The sequence below is a fragment of the Octopus bimaculoides genome, chromosome 30 (assembly GCF_046866305.1).
Source record: "Octopus bimaculoides isolate indiv1 chromosome 30, ASM4686630v1, whole genome shotgun sequence".
Classification (NCBI taxonomy): Eukaryota; Metazoa; Mollusca; class Cephalopoda; order Octopoda; family Octopodidae; genus Octopus; species Octopus bimaculoides.
In genome coordinates this window covers 5,520,570-5,541,504 of record NC_142957.1, presented here as the reverse complement: position 1 = coordinate 5,541,504, position 20,935 = coordinate 5,520,570, and the positions used below count along the sequence as shown (strand labels likewise).

The 20,935-nt window shown below is 40.1% G+C and overlaps 1 protein-coding gene across 1 annotated transcript in view; it reads right to left on the bottom strand.

Moving 5' to 3' along the window:
- LOC149130163 (uncharacterized) overlaps positions 1-10,259 on the bottom strand; it is a 77,045-nt gene extending 66,786 nt beyond the window's left edge. The window contains exon 1 of the mRNA XM_089346413.1: positions 9,888-10,259. The gene's annotated coding sequence lies outside the window, so the exon portion shown is untranslated. The remainder of the gene's footprint in view (positions 1-9,887) is intronic.
- Between the last annotated feature and the right edge of the window lie 10,676 nt (positions 10,260-20,935).

The following is a 20,935-nucleotide window of genomic DNA, read 5'->3' as shown; positions in this document are numbered from 1 at the left end:
TCCACAGACACGTGTACCCTTAACGTAGTTCTCGGGGGATATTCAGCGTGACTCAGAGGGTGACAAGGCTGGCCCTTTGAATTACAGGCACAACAGAAACAGGAAGTAAGAGTGAGAGAAAGTTGTGGTGAAAGAGTACAGCAGGGTTCGCCACCATCCCCTGCCGGAGCCTCGTGGAGATTTATGTGTTTTCGCTCAATAAACACTCACAACGCCCGGTCTGGGAATCGAAACCACGATCCTATGACCGCGAGTCTGCTGCCCTAACCACTGGGCCATTGCGCCTCCACCCTTGGCAAACAACACAGCTGACATAACACAATTTGAATGTTTGCTATTAGGGGCTGGGCTACTAACAGCTAAATCCTTGTCATTGTCAGTGGCTCACCTTACTGAGGTGTCAGGTGATGCCTGTGAGGGTGCTTGGCTGCTCCGACGCCTTAGCCTCGCCATCACTTGTGGTAATGCAGTGAGCATGTGGGCTTGCTTCAGTAGGTTCTTGTTTCTTTATTGCCCACAAGGGGCTAAACATAGAGGGGACAAACAAGGACAGACAAAGGGATTAAGTCGATTACATCGTCCCCAGTGCTCAACTGGTACTTAATTTATCGACCCCGAAAGGATGAAAGGCAAAGTTGACCTCAGTGGAATTTGAACTCAGAACGTAACGGCAGACGAAATACCGCTAAGCATTTCGCCCGGCATGCTAACGTTTCTGCCAGCTCGCCTTGCTTCAGTAGGTTCTGTTGGACCTTAAATCATGTGCGACCAATTGAATCACTTTGTGTTGAACTGATGTTTTTTTTTCCCCCTTCTCTCTTCCTCTTTTCCTTCTTTGTTTGTCTCTGCTCATGTTTGTTTTCCCTTCAGTTTTGAATTTTATTTTAATGGGTTTTTGTAATATATATGTATGTGAGGATGTGTGGCCTGGCGGTTAGGGTGTTGCACTTACGATCGCGAGATTGCGGTTTCATTTCCTTGACCGGGTGGTGCATTGTGTTCTTCAGCAAAACACTTCATCTCATGCTGCTCTGCAATCATTTTGACACCTGAAGCATGGTCCACCATATACCTGTTCAGGCAACGCTGATTTGATGGAATGAGTGAGCTAATGTGCAGCATATACATTTGATTACTAAAAACAAATCCAGTTCTATATTTAAGAGATGAAGAATTATGTACATTATTTACATTTGACAGATATTTGTCCTCATCATGTTTGTTGTTAATACGTTTCGGCTGATATACCCTCCAGCCTTCATCTGGTGTCTTGGGGAAATTTCAAACCTGGGTTCTCATTCCTAAGGTATTTTTCAATGTTATTATTATTACATCGTATGTAAACAAACAAGTTTGTTTTCGAAGAGTTGAAATGTATTGTAGAACAAGTAGAAAGATATATTTTATTCAACGCATAGATACTGAACAGTATATATACATATATATATATATATATGTATATATATTTGTATATATATATGTATATATATATGTATATATATATGTATATATGTATATGTATATATATATATGTATATATATATATATATATATGTATATATATATATGTATATATATATGTATATATATATGTATATATATATGTATATATGTATATATATATGTATATATATATGTATATATGTATATATATATATATATATATATATATATATATATATATATATATATATGTATGTATATATATATATAGGGTCATAGCCCAACTAATTAGGGAGCGAATCAATTTAGATGAGATGCAGTTTGGGTTCGTGCCAGGTAAAAGCACTACTGATGCCTTATTTCTAGTGAGACAGTTGCAGGAGAAATACCTAGCTAAGGATAAACCTCTGTACCTGGCTTTCGTTGACATGGAGAAAGCCTTTGACAGGGTCCCCCGATCCCTTATCTGGTGGTCAATGAGGAAACTTGGGATAGAAGAATGGTTAGTGAGAGCTGTGCGAGCCATGTACAGAGATGCTGCCAGTAAGGTGAGGGTTGGAAATGAGTACAGCAATGAATTCCGGGTAGAGGTAGGGGTCCACCAAAGTTCCGTCCTCAGCCCCCTCTTATTTATCATAGTCCTCCAGGCAATCACAGAGGAGTTCAAGGCAGGTTGCCCCTGGGAGCTCCTCTATGCTGATGACCTTGCCCTAATTGCGGAGTCACTATCAGAACTAGAGGAGAAGTTTCAGGTGTGGAAGCAAGGTCTAGAATTGAAGGGCCTTAGAGTCAACCTAGCTAAAACCAAAATCCTAATAAGTAGGAAGGTAGATAAAACACAAACCCCTTCAGGTAGATGGCCCTGCTCAGTATGTAGAAAAGGAGTAGGTAGTAACTCTATAAGATGTACCCGGTGCAAGCTATGGACACATAAGAGGTGCAGCAACATCAAAGGCAGGTTAACTAGCAAGTTAGTTTTTGTTTGTGGCAGATGTTCAGGTGCAATAAAGACTGTAAACAAACAGGAAACAACTTCTATCTCATTCCAGGGTGAAAAACTAGAGGTAGTCGATAGCTTCCGCTATCTGGGCGACCAAGTTAGTAGTGGGGGTGGGTGCGCTGAAAGTGTAGCTGCTAGAATAAGAATAGCCTGGGCAAAGTTTAGAGAGCTCTTACCCCTGCTGGCGACAAAGGGACTCTCACTCAGAGTAAAAGGCAGACTGTATGACGCATGCGTACGAACAGCCATGCTACATGGCAGTGAAACATGGGCTGTAACTGCTGAGGACATACGTAAGCTCGCAAGGAATGAAGCCAGTATGCTCCGTTGGATGTGTAATGTCAATGTGAATACCCGTCAGAGTGTAAGTATCTTGAGAGAAAAGCTGAACATTAGAAGCATCAGTTGTGGTGTGCAAGAGAGACGATTGCGCTGGTATGGACATGTGGTGAGAATGGATGAGGATAGCTGCGTGAAAAAGTGCCACACCCTAACAGTTGAGGGAACCCGTGGAAGAGGTAGGCCCAGGAAGACCTGGGCTGAGGTGGTGAGGCAAGACCTTCGTACATTGGGCCTCACCGAGGCGATGACTACTGACCGAGACCTTTGGAAATGTGCTGTGCGTGAGAAGACCCGGCAAGCCAAGTAAGATCGTTGCCAGTGCCCCTGGACTGGTTCTTGTGCGGGTGGCACATGAGATGCACCATTTTGAGCGTGGCCGTTGCCAGTACCGCCTGACTGGCTCCCGTAGGATTTTCGAGCGAGATCGTTGCCAGTGCCCCTGGACTGGCTTGTGCGGGTGGCACATAAAAGACACCATTTCGAGTGTGGCCGTTTTCGTGCGGGTGACACGTAAAAGCACCCACTACACTCTCTGAGTGGTTGGCGTTAGGAAGGGCATCCAGCTGTAGAAACTCGGCCAAATTAGATTGGAGCCTGGTGTTGCCATCTGGTTTCACCAGTCCTCAGTCAAATCGTCCAACCCATGCTAGCATGGAAAGCGGACGTTAAACGATGATGATGATGATGATGTATATATATATATATATATATATATATATATATATATATATATATATATATATATATATATATATGTATATATGTATATATATATATATGTGTATATATGTATATATATATATATATGTATATATGTATATATATATATATATATGTATATATGTATATATATATATATATATATGTATCTATATATATATATATGTATATATATATATATATATATATACTAGCAGAAATACCCGGCTTTGCCCGGGTTAAAGAGAATAATGAAATCTAAAAACGCTGTCTAGACTACGCAACCCTCAACTGTTAGTAGCTACGATACCATATTTCTACATTAATAACTCTCCAATCCATGCCAGCATGGAACATAGACATTAAGTGGAATGCCAGTCTCTCATCTAGGAGGGCCTTGAAATCAATGTTACCAACTGGGGACTATGTGTGTCGCAGTGATAATAAAAAGACTCAAAGGAGGTCTGCAACGAAATAATTTTACTCAACACTTTGCAAGTGAATCGGTGGAGGCAAAGATGCGTCTCATTTACTTGACAATTTATGCACCACATTGCAGAAATCACAATGTAAGTATATCTGAAAGGATAGTCTTACACTGTTGTACCGTTGAATTACAAATAATGCTCATCTGTTATGTTCGGGTTAAAATTTCATCAACATCAAAAATATATGAATTTTCATGGGAGTTATGGCCGTTATACACAGAATATAATTTCCAAATTTCATAAAGATCCGTTCAGTACTTTTGACGTAGTTTTGGATAAGAAGACAAATGACTAATGTGTGTGTTTGTGTGCATGTGTATGTGTGTGATGGGTGTATATATTTATAGATATCTGTATGCATGTATATATGTGCACATATTACATGTACATCTATATATATATACATCTACACATATGTATACATATACATGTATGCATATAGATCTATATCTATATATATATCTATACATATACGTGTACATATACATGTATATGTATACATATACATCTCTCTCTCTCTCTCTCTTTCTCTCTCTCTGAAAGTATCTGTCATTACAGTATCGAAATGTGATTGTTTCAGTCAGTGGAATAACATGTACATATACATCTATATGTATACATATACACATCACGATAATCAGTCATCTACCGTAGCCTAGTCGTTACTACTCCCCAATGTAGGATTCCTCACCATACAGGTGACAGGTACAGCTTTAAGATGCATTATGGATCTATAGCAATTGGAAGGGCATGACTCAATAGAAACAACAATGTGTGACGTTTGGAGTAAAGGGAAATGAAAGTGTCGCCTCTGGAGTTTGCAAATGACCACTCTACCGATAGGTAACTGGGAAGAAAATATTTACAATCAATAAATGTCTTAGAACAACCAGTCACTCATCTGGGAAGGCCTTGAAATCAATGTTACCAACTGGGGACTATATGTGTCGCAGTGGTAATAAAAAGACTCAAAGGAGGTCTGCAACGAAATAATTTTACTCATCACTTTGCAAGTGAATCAGTGGAGGCAAAGATGAGTCTCATTTACTTGACAATTTATGCACCACATTGCAGAAATCACAATGTAAGTATATCTGAAATGATAGTCTTACACTGTTGTACCGTTGAATTACAAATAATGCTCATCTGTTATGTTCGGGTGACCCTATAGCTACCAATGGTACAACTGTATTCGTCTTTGCTTAGGAAAAATGACTAAATTGTGGGTGTGAAGTGCCCATGAAGGGGTCTTTGTAACTTCTAAGAAGAAAAATTTTTAGAAATATTACTTTATTTGTGTGTAATCTGTATGGTTAAAATTTCATCAACATCAAAAATATATGAATTTTCATGGGGGTTATGGCCATTATGCATAGAATACAATTTCCAAATTTCTTAAAGATCCATTCAATACTTTTGACATAGTTTTGGATAAGAAAACAAATGACTATAGTGTGTGTTTGTGTGCATATATATATGTGGGTGTATGGGTGTATATATGTATAGATATCTGTATGCATTTATATATGTGTACATATTAGATGTACACCTATATATATACATCTACACATATACATGTATGCATATAGATCTATATCTATATATATATCTATACATATATGTGTACATATACATGTATATGTATACATATACATCTCTCTCTCTCTCTGTATATATATATATATATATATATATATATATACACACACCATTAAAGTGAAAGTATCTGTCATTACAGTATCGAAATGTGATTGTTTCAGTTAGTGGAATAGTTTCATTTTTAAAGTGAAAGTATTTGACATGAGTGTTTTTGTTTCACTTTTGACACATAATACTTAAATAGTGGAGGAGATATGATGTTGCTGTGGGCTCGAATTCTGCAAGAAGTTAAAAATTTTTTTTTACTAAAACACATGTATAATTTTTGAATGAAATTGGTTGTGTAGTTCTCGAGTTTTAGGGAAACACACAGACAGACAGACAGACACACATTCTCATTTATATATATATAGATATATAAAGGATAAAATCCTGTTTTCTTTTTAAAGCAGAAAAATTTGTCAGCAAATTTTTCTGCTTTAAAAAGAAAAATGGATTTTATCCTTTATATATATATATATACTGTTCAGTATCTATGCGTTGAATAAAATTTATCTTTGTACTTGTTATTATTATTCAGGTCACTGCTTGGAATCGAACTCAGAATCTTGGGTTTAGTAGCCCGTGCTCTTAACCACTACGCCATATGAATAATAAATGCCCGGATGCAGTATCTGGCAGTGACTCTCATGGCTTCTGATTTTAATTGATTGGAAGTGTTATCATGTACATTGCTTTGTCTTGGTATAAAAAGATGGGCTACAGCAAATATTCTGCTTAATACCACAGATTTGCTTCTAAGTTGTTTGACCTTAACCAGTTGAGCATGTCCCTTGGTGGCTGACGATATGTGCATCTCTGATCATGAGTAGAAGTAGTGGGGGAGCATTGTAGCCATGTGCTGAGAGGAATTCTTTGAGGTTTGAAAATAATTCACCTTTGGAAACATGGGTGTTTTGCTCAACATCCTTAAACAAATCTTATTCAGGAGCCTTTTGAGTGGGATGGACTACATCATCACCATCGTTTAACGTCCGCTTTCCATGCTAGCATGGGTTGGACGATTTGACTGAGAACTGGCAAGCCAGGAGGCTGCACCAGGCTCCAATCTGATTTGGCAGAGATTCTACAGCTGGATGCCCTTCCTAATGCCAATCACTCCGAGAGTGTAGTGGGTGTTTTTACGTCCCACCGGCAAGAGGGCCAGTCACACGGTACTGGCAATGGCCTCGCTCAAAAAGGTGCTTTTTACGTGCCACCTGAACGGGAGCCAGTCCAGCGTCACTGGCAATGACCTCGCTCGAATGATATATATGTTTACACACACACACACACACATATATATATATATATATATATATCATCAACATCGTTTAACGTCCGCTTTCCATGCTAGCATGGGTTGGACGATTTGACTGCGGACTGGTGAAACGGATGGCTGCACCAGGCTCCAATCTGATCTGGCAGAGTTTGTACCTCCCTAACACCAACCACTCCGAGAGCGTAGTGGGTGCTTTTATGTGCCACCGGCATGAGGGCTAGTCACGGTACTGGCAACAGCCACTCTCAAAATGGTGGTTTTACGTGCCACCTGCACTGGAGCCAGTCCAGTGGCACTGGCAACGACCTCGCTCAAATGATTTTCTAACGTGCCAATAGGGTGACACTGGTAATGATCAGGCTCAAATGGTGCTATTTACGGGCCACTAGCATGGAAGCCAGACAGCTGCTATGTCAATGATCATGCTCGGACAGTGCTGTTAGTGCTCCACTGGCACAGGTGCCAGTCATCGAATATGGTTCAATTACGATTTCGATTTCGCTTGCCCCAACAGGTCTTCGCAAGCAGAGTTTAGTGTCAAATGAAGTAAAGATATGAATAAGTGAGCTGGCCACACTTCTGGCAGAGGTCACAGATTATGCTCTTACTTGCCTTGCCGGGTCTTCTTACGTACTACATATTTCCAAAGGTCCCGGTCACTAGTCATTGCCTCATGAGGCCTGAAGTTTGAAGGTCGTGCTTCACCACCTCATCCCAGGTCTTCCTGGGTCTACCTCTTCCACAGGTTCCCTCAACTTCTAGGGTGTGGCACTTTTTCACACAGCTATCCTCATCCATTCTCACCACATGTCCATACCAGCGCAATCGTCTCTCTTGCACACCACAACTGATGCTTCTAATGTTCAGCTTTTCTCTCAAGATACTTACACTCTGACGGGTATGCACACTGACATTACACATCCATCGGAGCATACTGGCTTCGTTTCTTGCAAGCTTACGCATGTCCTCAGCAGTCACAGCCCATGTTTCACTGCCATGTAGCAAGGCTGTTCGTACACATGCATCATACAGTCTGCCTTTTACTCTGAGCGAGAGGCCCTTTGTCACCAGCAGAGGAAAGAGCTCTCTAAACTTTGCCCAGGCTATTCTTATTCTAGCAGCTACACTTTCAGCGCACCCACCCCTGCTACAAACTTGGTCATCTAGGTAGCAGAAGCTACCAACTACTTCTAGTTTTTCTCCCTGAAGTATGGCAAAGGTTGTTTTTTTATACATGTTCAGTGTTTATTGCTCCTGAGCATCTGCCACACACAAAAACTATCTTCCCAGTTAGCCTTCCTTTAATATTGCTGCACCTCTTATGTGTCCATAGCTTACACTGGGTACATCTTATGGAGTTTCTTCCTACGCCTTTTCTACAGATCGAGCAGGGCCATCTACCTGAAGGGGTTTGTGGTTTGTCTACCTTCCTACTTAGGACTTTGGTTTTAGCTAGGTTGACTCTAAGGCCCTTCGATTCTAGTCCTTGCTTCCACACCTAAAACTTCTCCCAGGGACATCGCGTCTGCCTATATGTATATATATATGTATGTATGTATAGGCGCATGTGTGGCACTTTGTGCAAGTGTCTTCTACCACACACACAGACGACTCAAGCAATCACAAAATTACTTTTTTGTTTTATAATAAAAAAACTAATGCAAACATCGAACAGAGCCCAGAAAAATGGGTAATACCCCCTAGAAAATGGGTGGTGTTAGGAGAAAAGTTGCCAACAGGAGGCTACACGAAATTCAACTCTATACTTCTATTATAGCCTCAGGACAACCAAAGCCGCAGGAATGGATTTGGGAGACGGAAACTGAAAGAAGCCCGCCGTATGTGTGTGTGTGTGTGTGAACGCTCATTCCCCCCCACCAATACTTGACAACCGATGTTAGTGTGTTTACGTCACCGTAAGCTAGCGGTTCAACAAAACAGAGCAATGGAATAAGTACTAGGCTTACAAAGAATAAGTCCTAGGGTCGACTTGCTCGACTAAAGGCGGTATTCCAGCATGGCCGCAGTCAAATGACTGAAACAAGTAACAGAGTATACATATATACGACGGGTTTCTTACAGTTTCCGTCTACCTAATCCATTCACTGTGCTTTTGTCGGCCCAAGGCTATAAGTAGAAGACGCCCAAGGTGCTACACAGTGGGCCTGAACCCGGAACCATGTAGTGAGGAGGCAAGCTTCTTACCTCACAGCCCATTAAATTCTCATGTGATTGTAATCTATACCATCTGAAAGGTATTTGCACAAAAAAAATCTTTAAAAAGTATTAATTTTTCTGAAAGTTATGCGGAAAGAAAGTCGATGGGGTACGATTCTGGTGATAAACACCTGATGCAACATCGCAATCTATGGTCAAAGGGAAATAACCGCGAGAGATTACCTGTCTTACTTTGCCATTGATTACCTCCCTTAGACCATTGGTAGGGCGACAATGAGGCCTTGTCTTTAATGTGGGCGTTAGAATTGCTAGAAAAAGCAGTCAAATTTCAGCCAAACCATATCCTGTAGTTTTAAACGAGATAAAACATCGGATATTGTATTCCTATATATATATGTATATATATATGTGTGTGTGTATATATATATATATATGTGTGTGTGTGTATATATATATATATATATATACTATATACATCACCTATCACCTGTCCTCGTCTTTTGTTGTTTTTGTCGTAAATTCTACCATATATATATATATTTATATATATATATATATATATATATATATATATATATATATATATATAAGGGCATTACTATACAATAATGTTTCACGCTATGAGGGACTTTAAGGTCAGACTACCATAAAAAACACATTTTTACCGAAAGCGAGGAAATGCAACTCTCTAAGCCAGCCCCTTAAAAACAAACTGAATTATAGACCATGATTTCGTAGTTATTGTAGTATTATACAACCTCTACTCTTCAGTATAATATGGTCAAGATAAATATAGGTAAACAGAAAATTAACATACCAAACGAACACCGCGTATCCAATATAGTACACAGAAGAATGTCCATCGCTATTTACCTATGTAAATGGCGGGAATTTCGAATTGCATCTCGGTACATGTGTTTTTTTCTCAGAATAAATGCAACACTGAATATTCTCTGGTTATATATTTAGATTCAATAATAGGATGAACTCTTTTACAAGAATTTATGGATCATTTTTGGTTTCACGGGATACCTTTGTTTTCTTAACGAAACACTTTCAAACTTGGGATACTGGTAGAATGTGTCATATAAAACATCTTTTTCTCTTAGCCTTTGTCATAAATAACAGTAACACGGATAGTTGTTGACAAACAACGGCACTAATTTTATTCAAGGGAAAAAATCCCATAACACCGTTAGAAAAATGTTGTTTAAGTTCTTACGGCAGTAATTGTTTTCACCTCAATAGACGTCAGTGATTGGTTGAAATTACCGAAATACGACAAATTTTTACATGAATTAACTTGGAATACAAAATTTTTTATCTGTTCCATAATACAAAATATACAAGTATACGAAGTTTGAAAGTGTTTCGGTACCAAAAGCACTACATAAAACATAAATGAAGAATGTTGCCCGTCAAACCAAAAGAATCCGAAATTATCAAGTAGCTACCGTCAAAAAACCCTCATATATAACCCAAGAAAGTTAGGAGATGTGAATCCAACCCACTAAGGGATAATATGTATCCAATATACTGCCGGAAGGATACCCAATTGTCCCTTGTTCGGTCACTAGATGTCCATTTAAAATTTTATTACAGATATCACATAATTTGTCATATGTGTTTGTATATTAGTTTCATAAGTCCTGCCTCTTAGTTGAATAATAAACAGGTAAATCGACACAATGCAATGTCTGCAAGTTGATGAGTACCCTTTCCCCCTCCATTTTCTTATTGCTATATATATATATATATATATATATATATATATATATATATATATAGGGAGATGTACTTGCATAGCAAGCGACCTGATCTGAGATCGTGTGCTGGAACGGAAACAATTGCAGCGTGGAAGGTGTTTATAAGCCATTTCAAATAACACACAAAAGCCGTCAGATTCACTTCAACGTTTAAATTTAATTTGTCCAAACATTTTCGTCGCTTTGAGACCGCTACCTGTTCACTGACAAAATTATGCGCTGTATATATATATATATATATATATATATATATATATATATATATATATATGAAGAAATGCCATAATATTTTGGAGTTCCTCCACCCGATTTCCTACATAAGTCTAGCGGTTCGACAAAACAGAGCAATGGAATAAAAACTAGGCTTACAAAGGGTTGATTTGTTCGACGAAAGGCGGTGTTCCACCATGGCCGCAGTCAAATGACTGAAACAAGTAACAGAGTATACATATATACGACGGGTTTCTTACAGTTTCCGTCTACCGAATCCATTCACTGTGCTTTTGTTGGCCCAAGGCTATAAGTAGAAGACGCCCAAGGTGCTACACAGTGGGACTAAATCCGGAACCATGTGGATAGGAGGCAAGCTTCTTACCTCACAGCCCATTAAATTCTGATTTGATTGTAATCTATACCATCTGAAAGGTATTTGCAAAAAAAAAAAATCTTTAAAAAGTATTAATTTTTCTGAAAGTTATGCGGAAAGAAAGTCGATGGGGTACGATTCTGGTGATAAACTCGTGATGCAATATCGCAATCTATGGTCTAAGGGAAATAACCGCGACAGATTACCTGTCTTACTTAGCCATTGATTACCTCCCTTAGACCATTGTTAGGACGACGATGATGCCATGTCTTTAATGAGGTCATTACAACTGCGAGAAATAGCAGTCAAATTTAACTTAAACCACATTCTGTTGTTTTAAATGAGACAAAACATCCAATATTGTATTCCTAAATATACTATATATATATATATATATATATATATATATATATATATATATTTATTTATGGGTTTCAGCCAAGTGGCTGTGGTCATGCTGAAGCACCACCGTGATTTTCTGTCTTTATGCTTTGCTCTCTTCACGTTCCTTGCATGGCTCTTCTCCTCCACCTGATATAGTCCAATCAAGAGTTTTGATGGCACATACAATATCCGATGTTTTATCTCATTTAAAATAACAGAATGTGGTTTGAGTGAAATTTGACTGCTATTTCTAGCATTTGTAACGACCACATTAAAGACGTAGCCTCATTGTCGCCATAAGACGTATTGTAATCTAAGGGAGGTAATCAAAGACGACGTATGACTGGTAATCTGTCACGGTTATTTCCCTTTGACCACAACTTGCGATATTGCATAAGTTTATCAACAGAATCGTACCCCATCGACTTTCTTTCCGCATAACTTTCAGAAAAATTAATACTTTTTAAAGATTTTTTTTTTTGCAAATACCTTTCAGATGGTATAGATTACAATCACATGAGAATTTAATGGGCTGTGAGGTAAGAAGCTTGCCTCCTCACCACATGGTTCCGGGTTCAGTCCCACTGTGTAGCACCTTGGGCGTCTTCTACTTATAGCCTCGGGCCAACAAAAGCCTTGTGAGTGGATTAGGCAGACGGAATCTGTAAGAAACCCGTCGTATATATGTATACTCTGTTACTTGTTTCAGTCATTTGACTGCGGCCATGCTGGAACACCGCCTTTAGTCGAGCAAGTCGACCCTAGGACTTATACTTTGTAAGCCTAGTACTTATTCCATCGCTCTGTCTTGTCGAACAGCTATATAACGGTGACGTAAACACACTAACATCGGTTGTGAAGTGATGGTGGGGGGAACAAGCGTACGCACACACACACACACATACGGCGAGCTTCTTTCAGTTTCCGTCTCCCAAATCCATTCCTGCGGCTTTGGTTGTCCTGAGGCTATAATAGAAGTATAGAGTTGAATTTCGTGTAGCCTCCTGTTGGCAACTTTTCTCCTAACACCACCCATTTTGTAGGGGCTATTACCCATTTTTCTGGGCTCTGTTCGATATTTGCATTAGTTTTTTTATTATAAAAGAAAAAAGTAATTTTGTGATTGCTTGAGTCGTGTGTGTGTGGTCGAAGACACTTGCACAAAGTGCCACACATGCGCCTATATATATATATCTATGTATATATGTATGTATATATAATGTATATATACACACACACACATATATATATATATATTGATATGTGCGTGAGAAGACCCGGCAAGCCAAGTGAGATCGTTGCCAGTGCCCCTGGACTGGCTCTTGTGCGGGTGGCACATAAAAGACACCATTTCGAGCGTGGCCGTTTTCGTGCTGGTGACACGTAAAAGCACCCACTACACTCTCTGAGTGGTTGGCGTTAGGAAGGGCATCCAGCTCTAGAAACTCTGCCAAATTAGATTGGAGCCTGGTGTAGCCATCCGGTTGCACCAGTCCTCAGTCAAATCGTCCAACCCATGTTAGCATGGAAAGCGGACGTTAAACGATGATGATGATGATGATGATGATGATATATATATATATATATATATATATATATATATATATATATATATATATGTATATATACATATATACGTATATATATAATATATATATATATATATATATATATATATATATATATATATACATATATATATATATACATATATATACATATATATATATATATTCATATATATAAGACCTCACACTGAGGACATTCCGTACAAGAGATCAAAAAGTCATGTTGACTCTATGGAAGATATTTGTTCTGAGCCGCCTAGACTATTGCTCTCAGTTGTGGTCACTACACAGTGTTAAGCGGACAGCAGAACTCGAGGCAATTCAGCGGCACTATACAAAAAAGATCGCCACAGTCCAACAGATGAACTACAGGGAGCGACTGAAGGCACAAGGTCACTACTCCCTGGAGCGCAGGCGGGAGAGATATGTAAGAATATACATATGGAAAATACTGGAAGGACTGGTGCCAAACTTTGGTATCAAGTACTACAGGAATGCCCGCACGGGTCGCCATTGGATGGTGCCAAAGGTATCGTCCACTGCATCTCACATAAGAACGATATACTGCAGCAGCCTCGGTTTCAGAGGACCTCAGTTCTTCAATGCCCTGCCAAAACCTTTGAGAGACATTCAAGACATGGATGTGGAGGTCTTCAAGACAAAACTTGACGCTTTCCTCTCCACAATACCGATCATGGAATATGTCACAAACTGCGTGATCCCGGCATAGTTGGAAAATTGGGAGAATGGCTTCATGACTTTCTGAAGGATAGAAGTCAGGTGGTAGTAGCCAATGGGGCCACCTCCAATGATACACAAATAGTGAGCGGTGTTCCGCAAGGCACTGTTTTGGGACAACTACTGTTTATATATAATAAGAATAGCCTGGGCAAAGTTTAGAGAGCTCTTACCCCTGCTGGCGACAAAGGGACTCTCACTCAGAGTAAAAGGCAGACTGTATGACGCATGCGTACGAACAGCCATGCTACATGGCAGTGAAACATGGGCTGTAACTGCTGAGGACATACGTAAGCTCGCAAGGAATGAAGCCAGTATGCTCCATTGGATGTGTAATGTCAATGTGAATACCCGTCAGAGTGTAAGTATCTTGAGAGAAAAGCTGAACATTAGAAGCATCAGTTGTGGTGTGCAAGAGAGACGATTGCGCTGGTATGGACATGTGGTGAGAATGGATGAGGATAAATGCGTGAAAAAGTGCCACACCCTAACAGTTGAGGGAACCCGTGGAAGAGGTAGGCCCAGGAAGACCTGGGCTGAGGTGGTGAGGCAAGACCTTCGTACATTGGGCCTCACCGAGGCGATGACTACTGACCGAGACCTTTGGAAATGTGCTGTGCGTGAGAAGACCCGGCAAGCCAAGTAAGATCGGTGCCAGTGCCCCTGGACTGGTTCTTGTGCGGGTGGCACATGAGATGCACCATTTTGAGCGTGGCCGTTGCCAGTACCGCCTGACTGGCTCCCGTAGGATTTTCGAGTGAGATCGTTGCCAGTGCCCCTGGACTGGCTTGTGCGGGTGGCACATAAAAGACACCATTTCGAGCGTGGCCGTTTTCGTGCGGGTGACACGTAAAAGCACCCACTACACTCTCTGAGTGGTTGGCGTTAGGAAGGGCATCCAGCTGTAGAAACCCTGCCAAATTAGATTGGAGCCTGGTGTTGCCATCCGGTTTCACCAGTCCTCAGTCAAATCGTCCAACCCATGCTAGCATGGAAAGCGGACGTTAAATGATGATGATGATGATGATGATGATGATATATATATATATTCATATATATATATATATATATATATATATATATATATATATATATATATATATATGTGTGTGTGTGTGTGTGTATGTATATATAATGTATATATATTTTTATTTATTTATGGGTTTCAGCCAAGTGGCTGCGGTCATGCTGGAGCACCACCATGATTTTCTGTCTTTATGCTTTGCTCTCTTCACGTTCCTTGCATGGCTCTTCTCCCCCACCTGATATGGTCCAATCAAGAGTTTTGATGGCACATCTGGTGTATAAGAGAATTTGACATCGCTGCCCTAAACTGCGTCTCATTTCGAGCCATTGGTTCGTCTGGTATCGTGGAGAGGAAAGCTTCGAGTTTTGTCTTGAAGACCTCCACATCCGTGTCTTGCAGGTCTCTCAAATGTTTTGGCACGGCATTGAAGAGCTGAGGTCCTCTGAATCCGAGGCTGCTGCAGTATCTTGTTCTTATGTGAGATACAGTGAATGGCACCTTTGGCACCATGCAGTGGCGACCCATGCGGGCATTCCTGTAGTACTTGATGCTAAAGTTTGGCATCAGTCCTTCCAGTATTTTCCATATGTATATTATTACATATCTCTCCCGCCTGCGTTCCAGGGAGTAGAGACCTAGTGCCTTCAGTCACTCCCTGTGGTTCATCTGCTGGACTGTGGCGATCTTTTTTGTAGTGCCGCTATATATATATATAATATTTTGGTGTTCCTCCACCCGGTTTCCTATATAAGTCTTGAATTATCATTTGTTTTTTTTGTAATTGTTTTACAAGATTCTTGAATGGAAATCATATGTTGAAATAAACGTTGCTATAATTTGGGACTGTCATATGGCCACTAAGAAACATGCACTGGTTATATTTCAATTCCCTTTCCAGCCAAATGGAATTTTTTCGGACTCATTACATTATGATTTTATATTCCATTGAGTCAATGAAATAAGCACCAAGCTTTGGGGGTCAATGTTATCATCTAGACACCTACCCCAAAAGTTCATTATTGGCTTCAAATTTTGGCACAAAGCCAGCAATTTCGGGGGGAGGGGTAAGTTGATTACATCGACCCAGTACTCAACTGGTACCTATTTTAACAACTCTAGACGGTTACATTGACCCTAAGGCAGCGTGCTTATACCATAGACACTGAAAAGAAGAAAGGAGATGTTGACTCAATGGAATTTGAAATTATAATGTAATGAGTGAGAAAAATTCCATTTAGCTGTATTATAAACTGGAAAGGGAATTGAAATAAGACCAGTGCATGTTTCTTAGTGGCCATATGACCCACCCAAATTATAGCAACATCTATTTCAACATATGATTTCCTTTCAAGAATCTTGTAAAACAATTACAAAAAGAAAAAATGGAAATTCAAGGCTCATGTCGGAAATCGGGTGGAGGAACACCAATATATATATATATATATACATATAGTATATCTAGGAATACAATATTCTATGTTTTATCTCATTTAAAACAACAGAATGTGGTTTGAGTGAAATTTGACTGCTATTTCTAGCATTTGTAACGACCACATTAAAGACGTAGCCTCATTGTCGCCTTAACACGTATGGTAATCTAAGGGAGGTAATCAAAGACAACGTATGACTGGTAATCTGTCACGGTTATTTCCCTTTGACCACAAATTGCGATATTGCATAAGTTTATCAACAGAATCGTACCCCATCGACTTTCTTTCCGCATAACTTTCAGAAAAATTAATACTTTTTAAAGATTTTTTTTTGCAAATACCTTTCAGATGGTATAGATTACAATCACATGAGAATTTAATGGGCTGTGAGGTAAGAAGCTTGCCTCCTATCCAAACGGTGCCGGGTTCAGTCCCACTGTGTAGCACCTTGGGCGTCTTCTACTTATAGCATTGGGCCAACAAAAGCCTTGTGAGTGGATTAGGTAGACGGAAACTGTAAGAAACCCGTCGTATATATGTATACTCTGTTACTTGTTTCAGTCATTTGACTGCGGCCATGCTGGAACACCGCCTTTAGTCGAGCAAGTCGACCCCAGGACTTATTCTTTGTAAGCCTAGTACTTATTCCAGTGCTCTGTCTTGTCGAACCGCTATATAACGGTGACGTAAACACACTAACATCGGTTGTCAAGTGATGGTGGGGGGAACAAGCGTACGCACGCACACACACACACACATACGGCGAGCTTCTTTCAGTTTCCGTCTCCCAAATCCATTCCTGCGGCTTTGGTTGTCCTGGGGCTATAATAGAAGTATAGAGTTGAATTTCGTGTAGCCTCCTGTTGGCAACTTTTCTCCTAACACCACCCATTTTGTAGGGGCTATTACCCATTTTTCTGGGCTCTGTTCGATATTTGCATTAGTTTTTTTATTATAAAAGAAAAAAGTAATTTTGTGATTGCTTGAGTCGTCTGTGTGTGTGGTAGAAGACACTTGCACAAAGTGCCACACATGCGCCTATATATATATATCTATGTATATATGTATGTATATATAATGTATATACACACACACACACATATATATATATATATATTGATATGTGTGTGAGAAGACCCGGCAAGCCAAGTGAGATCGTTGCCAGTGCCCCTGGACTGGCTCTTGTGCGGGTGGCACATAAAAGACACCATTTCGAGCGTGGCCGTTTTCGTGCGGGTGACACGTAAAAGCACCCACTACACTCTCTGAGTGGTTGGCGTTAGGAAGGGCATCCAGCTGTAGAAACTCTGCTAAATTAGATTGGAGCCTGGTGTAGCCATCCGGTTGCACCAGTCCTCAGTCAAATCGTCCAACCCATGTTAGCATGGAAAGCGGACGTTAAACGATGATGATGATGATGATGATGATATATATATATATATATATATATATATATATATATATATATACATATATACATATATATATAATATATATATATATATATATATATATACATATATATATAATATATATATATGTATATATATATATATATATATATATATATACATATATATACATATATATACATATATATATATATTCATATATATAAGACCTCACACCCCAGGTCCTTTTGTCACATTCAAATTCAGTATGTGACACGCTAATTGTACATATAAGACAACTCAAGGTAGTTATATGTGCTACATATCGCCCTCCAGATGCTCCAAATCATGTAGGCAAGTTTGAAGACTGCCTTACAAAAATAGAAGAAGTTCTAGACACATTAGAACAACACATAAGTGTACTCCTTATGGGAGACTTCAATCTGCCCAATGTCAGATGGCCCGAGGGCCTTTCTCTCCCAGGAATGACGCGATATGAACAAGGGCAGGTGAATTCCCTCCTGAACCTTGCCAACACTTTGTACATGGAACAAGTGGTACTCCAGCCAACCAGGGCAGGTAACATACTGGATCTCTGTTTCACAAATAATATGGATCTCGTCCATAATGTGAAAGTGACACCGACGCTACTCTTGGATCACAACATGGTAGAGCTGACCATGTACGGACCAAAGGAAGCCATGGACATGCAGCCTACAAGAAACTCTCAGAATCTTTCCAATTTGAACTTCAATAAGGCAAACTGGAATCAAATTGAGAAAGAGATCCTCAAACAAAACTGGCCTAAATGTCTCTCCTCACTGGACATCGATATGAAACTTAAACAATTCATGTCTGTAATGCAAGCCATATGCTACAAATGTGTCCCGGAGAGAAAGGCCACTGTACACAAGAACAAAATCCCCAGGGAGAGGAAAATTCTTATGAGACGGCGTACAAAAGTTTCAAATCGCCTAAACAAACAAATTGAAAGCAGTGAAAAGTCCCGCCTGAAAATACAACTGCTGGAGATTGAAAAAAATCTGCAACTCTCCCACGTAAAAGAAAGAGCAGACAAAGAAGCCTGGGCTATAGACAATATAAAATCTAACCCCAGAGCTTTCTACAAGTTTGCCAAAGAAACAGCTTCAGTGCACTGCAGGATAGGGCCACTCCTTGAAAACTATGGTGCACTAACAGGAAACCCAAGGAGGATAAGTGAAATACTAAATGATCAATTCAAAAGTGTTTTCACTCCACCCCTAGGGCACTTTCAAGTCAGCAATCCAACTGACTTTTTTACCACTGCAGATATAAAAGCAGAGGCAATGATGATTGATTACATCGATATAAAGGAAGACGATGTAATAAGGACTATAGATGAATTGAACCCAAACTCGGCTACTGGCCCTGATGGATTCCCAGTAATCCTTCTAAAGGTATGCAAACGAGTACTAGCAAGACCACTGCAGTCCCTCTTTCAGAGCTTCCTTGCATCTGGCAAACTCCCAAGAAAACTGAAGGAGGGGAAAATATGCCCTATTCATAAAGGAGGTAGCAGAGCGGAAGCCAAGAACTACAGACCTATCTCTCTCACCTCACACATCAGCAAGGTCATGGAACAAATAGTCAGAAGAAAACTAATCGCCTTCCTTGAAGAAAATGACTTGCTGCCTGACACCCAACATGGTTTCCGACCAGGAAGAAGCTGCCTGACTCAGCTCTTACAACACTATGACTGGGTGCTGAAACAGCTACTTAACCACTCAAATGTGGAAGTGATATATCTCGACTTTGCAAAGGCCTTTGATAAAGTCGATCATGGAATGATATGTCACAAACTGCGTGATCTCGGCATAGTTGGAAAATTGGGAGAATGGCTTCATGACTTTCTGAAGGATAGAAGTCAGGTGGTAGTAGCCAATGGGGCCACCTCCAATGATACACAAATAGTGAGCGGTGTTCCGCAAGGCACTGTTTTGGGACCACTACTGTTCATAATGGCCCTCTCAGACATGCCCTCAGCCACACAGAAAGCCACGGTCACAAGTTATGCAGATGACACAAAAGTCTCACAGGTAATACAAAACCCTGAAGACACTACGCACCTGCAATGTGAGCTGGATGAAATATACAAGTGGGCTGAAAAGAATAACATGCAGTTTAATGCTGAAAAGTTTCAAGCCTTATGCTATCAGCATGCAAGACTAAATGCAGAACCCATTAAATACACTGGACCTGGAGGGACTGCAATCCCAGAGGCAGATACAGTGCGAGACCTGGGCATCTACATGAGTAATAATGCATCCTTTCATGTTCATGTTGCTAAATTGTCAATGAAATGCAGGCGACTGACCGGATGGATTCTAAGGACTTTTAGAACAAGAGATCAGGAAACCATGATGGTGCTCTGGAAGACACTTGTTCTAAGCCACTTTGACTATTGCTCTCAGCTATGGTCACCAACCAGTGTCAAATTAATCTCAGAACTTGAGGCAATCCAACGAAGCTACACGAAGAAGATAGCCTCTATGCAGCATATAAGCTATTGGGAAAGACTCAAGAGATTAAGACTCTATTCCTTAGAGAATAGATGAGAAAGATATGCCATAATATACATCTGGAAGATCCTCGAAGGAATTGTCCCAAACTTTGGCGTCGAAAGTTACACAAATAAAAGAACTGGGCGCCATTGCATAGTGCCAAGGACTCCAAATTTGCCATCAAGATGTAGGACAAGATACTGCAATAGCCTGGGCTTCAAAGGTCCACAGCTCTTCAATATCCTCCCGAAGGACCTGAGAGACCTGCATGCGGTGGATGTAGGTGTCTTCAAGACAAGGCTAGACCTCTTCCTATCAGGTGTCCCAGATGAACCAACTTCACGGCAGGAGGCGCAGATGAGAGCAGCTGCATCAAACTCTCTCATACACCAAATGTCAATTCCTGAAGTAAAATTCATGAAGAAAAATTGT